Here is a 5,079-nt window from a genome sequence, read left to right on the forward strand (position 1 = left end):
AAAAAAAAATTTGAGTGGAATTTAACGATTTTAAGGGTCCAGGTCCACTAGGGGCGTATATATACTTAAAAAAAAGGGTTTTTATCATCCGGGAAGATTCAGATACCAAGGAGAAGACCTAGAAGCACAGAACAACTACGAAAAAGAAGATCTTATTTTTAACTTGTGATTCTTTGAATTAGTTGTAATTTTGGATGCTCATTTTCGTTCTTGTTGAACCTAGATCTCGTTTATTTATACTTTAATTATTATTATGTTTATTAAGACCTTGTTTATACCATGCTTTCATTGAAACCCATGGTGACGATGAGTTCAATTATGAACCAATCGTTATCATGGGATTCTAGCGGATTTACTTATGGATTTCAATAGTTAATTGTTTTGATATCTTGGTGTGTGGTGATTGTATGATATCCTAGTATTGGGTGTGCTTATTCGTCTTATGTGCGTAGCTAACATATAAGATAGCGTGTTAATCTGTATTGAAGCGACAGTGAATATAGAGGTTTAGAACTTGCCATGCTAGCATAGGTTCATATATTTGTTATGCATGATTCGTAAGTAACTCTAACTGTTTTACTTGCCCTATGTAATCAAGATAGATACCTTGTGCTTAAACCGTTATGTTGTCAAATTCTATAGACATATAGGGTCTCAATATAATTGGTGCCTATTCAGCTTCTATCTCTTTTGTGGATGTCTAGTAGAATGGTACTCGTGCAACGAAAGTTGGCATTTATCAGTTTCGTGTTATCTAATTAGTGTCATCACCATCACATGCTAAGGTTAAGAACGAAAAGGCTATTGAATGAAGTATTTAATGAAGTTAGAATCCCATGTTTGTCATATATAGTAATTCAACCTCAATTCTCTTAGTTAATGTTATTTAGTTTAATCTCTTAGTTTAATAAAAACCCAATTTGTTATTTGTCTTAGCATTGAGCGATAACCATACATTGTTGCATAGGTGAATAAATTGAACTTAACCTAAACCAGTCTCTGTGGGAACGAATCTGATTTATATCTTATACTACTTGCGAACGCGTATACTTGCGTGAATATTAGAGCGTGTTTTCGCCCTAACAAGTTTTTGCCGCCCCGGCCGGGGACTCGGTGTTAATTTTTAGTTTATGTGCTTGTCATCAGTGGTCATTAAAGTTCACTGACTCATATTCTTTTACTTTTACGGTTTACTTGTTGTGTTTTACGTACTCATTTACAACGGGAGATCCAGCAGCCCGAATGAGAGCCTTGATGGATTTTTCTCAACCCAAGATCAATGACATTCAATCTAGCATTGTCCGTCCAGCTATTACAGCTAATACCTTTGAGATCAAGCCTGGCATAATTCAATGAGTGCAGAATTCAGTCCAGTTTGGGGGTTCTCCAACGGAAGATCCCAATATGCACATTAAGGATTTCATAGAGATCTGCGACACCTTTAAGTTCAACGGTGTTTCTGAAGATGCTGTGAAGCTGAGACTGTTCCCATTCTCTTTGAGGGACAAGGCTAAGAGCTGGTTACACTCTCTACCAGCTGGTTCGATTACTACTTGGGAAGATCTTTCTCAGAAGTTTTTTACTAAATTCTTCCCTATGGCGAAGACAGCTGCAATCAGGAATGCTCTTACTCAATTTGCGCAGCATTCATGAGAATCTTTATATGAAGCTTGGGAGCGCTACAAGGAGATGCTTAGGAAGTGTCCTTATTATGGAATGCCTGATTGGATGATCATCACTTGTTTTTATAATGGGCGGGGAGCACAGTCCAGACCCATGCTCGATGCAGCATCAGGTGGAGCCTTATGGGTGAAGAGCTATGAGAGAGCTTATGATCTTATTGAACTGATGGCTGCTAATGAATATCAGTATCCAACCCAGAGATTTCCACAGGGTAAGGTAGCAGGAGTTCTTGAAGTGGATACAGCTACGGCTATCACTACTCAACTGAAGGCGTTGTCTATGTAGATCGATTCTCTGGCTAACTATGGTGTTAAGCAGATAACCAATGTTTGTGAGCTGTGTGCAGGTCCGCATGCGACAGAGCAATGCGCTATATCTAGTGACTCAGCTCAGTTTGTGAGCAACTTACGAAAATCGCTGGAGCCAGTTCCTGCCACTTATTATCCTGACAACTGGAATTATCCTAACTTCAGCTGGAGCAACAATCAGAATGTGATGCAACAGCCGTTCCAGCAGTTTGGAAATAACTATTCAACCCTCCTGGTTTTCAGCAACAAATTGCACCAAAACAACAACTCCAAATTCGACAACAAAATCATGATGGAGGTCTATCTTCGAATGAAAAATCTGAATTGGAGGAGTTGAGGCTTATGTGCAAAAACCAGGCTCTTATATGCCAAAGCCAGGCTATTTCTATCAAGACTCTGGAGAACCAAATAGGGCAAATTGCTAATGCCTTATTGAATCGACCACCAAGAACGCTTCCTAGTGATACATAAATAAATCCAGGCAAGAGGGAAGTTGAAGAACAGGTGAACGCCATCACCTTAAGGTCTGGAAAGGTCGTAAGCTCCCAAATTCAGGAAGACGAAGAGCCTGAAACATCTCAAGTTTCAGAAAATACAGTTGTGGCTGAAGAAGAAATGTAGAAGGAAGCAGAGGTGGAACCTAGGAAGACTACTGTGGAACACACTCCTCCTGAGTGTAATACAGGGGAGAAACAGATCTATCCTCCACCTCCTTTTCCTAAGAGGCTGCAAAAGAAAAAGCTGGATAAGCAGTTTGAGAAGTTTTTGGAGGTGTTCAAGAAACTTCATATCAACATACCTTTCGCAGAAGCTCTTGAACAGATGCCTAGCTATGCGAGGTTTATGAAAGGTATTCTCTCTCGGAAAGTGAAGCTCGATGACTTAGAGACCGTTGCTCTCACGGAGGAATGCAGTGTTGTGCTGAAACAGAAATTGCCTCTGAAGCTTAAAGATCCTGGAAGCTTCACTATTCCTTGCACCATCAAAAACTTGTCGTTCGACAACTGTTTATGTGATTTAGGAGCTAGCATCAATCTGATGCCCTTATCTATCTTCAAGAAGCTTGGTCTGCCTGATCTGAAACCAACATACATGTCATTACAACTAGCTGACCGTTCCATCGCTTATCCATGAGGTATAGTGGAGGATGTCTTGGTCAAGGTGGATAAACTCATCTTCCATGCTGACTTTGTAATTCTTGATTTCAAGGAAGATAAGAAGATTCCCATTATCTTGGGAAGACCATTCTTGGCTACAGGCCGAACTATGATCGATGTGCAAAAAGGAGAGCTTTCGATGAAGGTTTGTGATCAAAAGGTCACTTTTAATGTGTTCAAGGAAATAAAGTTACCCACAACTAAAGAGGAGTGCTTTAAAGTAGAATAATTACAGGTTTTGAATGTACCTCCGTGGAAGAGGAAGTTAGATATACCATTCAATTCTCTTGGGTTAGCAGAGTTAAAATTTTCTCAGGAGCGTGTTGAACCATCTAGTGAAGAAGCTCCCACACTTGAGCTCAACGGAATGCCAGATCACTTGAGTTATTCATTCTTAGGTGCACCCCATAATAAGGGGTTGGGATATATTTTTGATGATATAGAGAGTGGCTGGACGGATCTTTCAGTGCCTACAGAGGGTTCTTCTCATGCGCCACAGACAGTTGATAGGTTTGGTCTTGGTAATGAGCAGTACAGGCAAGTGACTAGGCGTATTGAGGCCATGCATGACATTCACCATCATTTTGCTGATGATTTGACACACGCTTTCGGTCCTGTTGTCTGAGACACTGGTGGCGAGGTTGATTGGCCACCTGATCCTCCACCCGAAGAGGGTGACTCTCCTGCTAATTAGGTGTGCCTGAAATCCTTATTATTACCTTCAATGAGGACATTGAAAATTTTAAGTTTGGGGGTGATAATGTAAGGATTAGTAGTGTGTGTGTCCATATAAATTCATATAGATTCATATTGCATGTTTAGTTGTAGTTCATTCATATTTTTGCATGATTGTTCATATAGGACATATTTGTTGTTTTAATGTGATTTCATATAGTTGCATTTGCATGCATATTTAGCATGACCCCTTAAGAAGGTGATGTTGATTTGAGTGTGGTGATGACGAATAAAGGGATGTTTAAGTCCTAATGAATTGATTTGCATGCCAGAAACAAATATTTTCACAAAGTCTTATAGGGTTGCTTTTGATCTAGATCATGATCATACTTATTTGTTGTTGAGATTTAATCACTTGGTTATATTTAGAATTTATGATATTCTCGTAATGACGTAAAAATGCTGATTTTTTTATCTGGAGAAAAACTTGGATTTCATTGCTAGTTGTTGTAAGGCTAGGCATCAAATGGCTAGTAGCCGGCTCATATTTTTATGAATAGTCTAGGGTTGAATGAGATGGAACGAAACGCACTCATTCAGAAATTATTGAAAAAAAGCAAAAAAAAGAAAAAAGAGAAAAAAAACAAAGAAAAAAAGTATGTGTTTATGCATAATTGATCAAGAGTGAGCTCTTTATTACTCGAGTTATTAAGTTCTAGGGGACTTTGTGCCTAGTGACCTAAGGCTTTTATAGTCTGGGATCCGCTAACCTAACGCTCGCTACATAGGTATTATTGCATAAGTCTTTTAGGACCTCATTCTTTGCACGGTCAAATAAGCATCCATGTTATGTGTTCAATAATAGCATGAATCCTTGTATAACTCTAGTAGAAATGAGGTGTTGTGAGTCATAATGCGTTTATTGTCTATTATGTTTATAAACTTTTGATTGTTTCGATGATAGATATGTTATGGTTATTGATCTAGTATCGAGGGATATCTGTTAAGCATTCTACACACGCATGTTTCTGGTTTGTGAGTTGGTTTGTGGGATTTATTCGAGCTCTGTTTAAAGTCATTGCATTCTTAGAGGCATTGTTTTATTCATTAGGTTATGGTTATTCTGAGGGGATCGATTGCATTATCATTTAGTTGCATTCATGCATTAGGTTTGTTTTGTAGTTTTGAGTCTGTTTATGCTTGAGGACAAGCATCGATTCAAGTTTGGGGGTGTGATAAGTGGATTTTATATCCAC

At 38.7% G+C, this 5,079-nt stretch overlaps 1 non-coding gene across 1 annotated transcript; it reads right to left on the reverse strand.

Moving 5' to 3' along the window:
• Nucleotides 1-1,611: 1,611 nt before the first annotated feature.
• LOC141662353 (small nucleolar RNA R71) lies at nt 1,612-1,718 on the reverse strand. The gene has a single exon (XR_012550474.1). It is a non-coding gene; the product is annotated as a small nucleolar RNA R71 (small nucleolar RNA).
• Between the last annotated feature and the right edge of the window lie 3,361 nt (nt 1,719-5,079).

Source organism: Apium graveolens, chromosome 5, assembly GCF_009905375.1.
Source record: "Apium graveolens cultivar Ventura chromosome 5, ASM990537v1, whole genome shotgun sequence".
Taxonomy (NCBI): Eukaryota; Viridiplantae; Streptophyta; class Magnoliopsida; order Apiales; family Apiaceae; genus Apium; species Apium graveolens.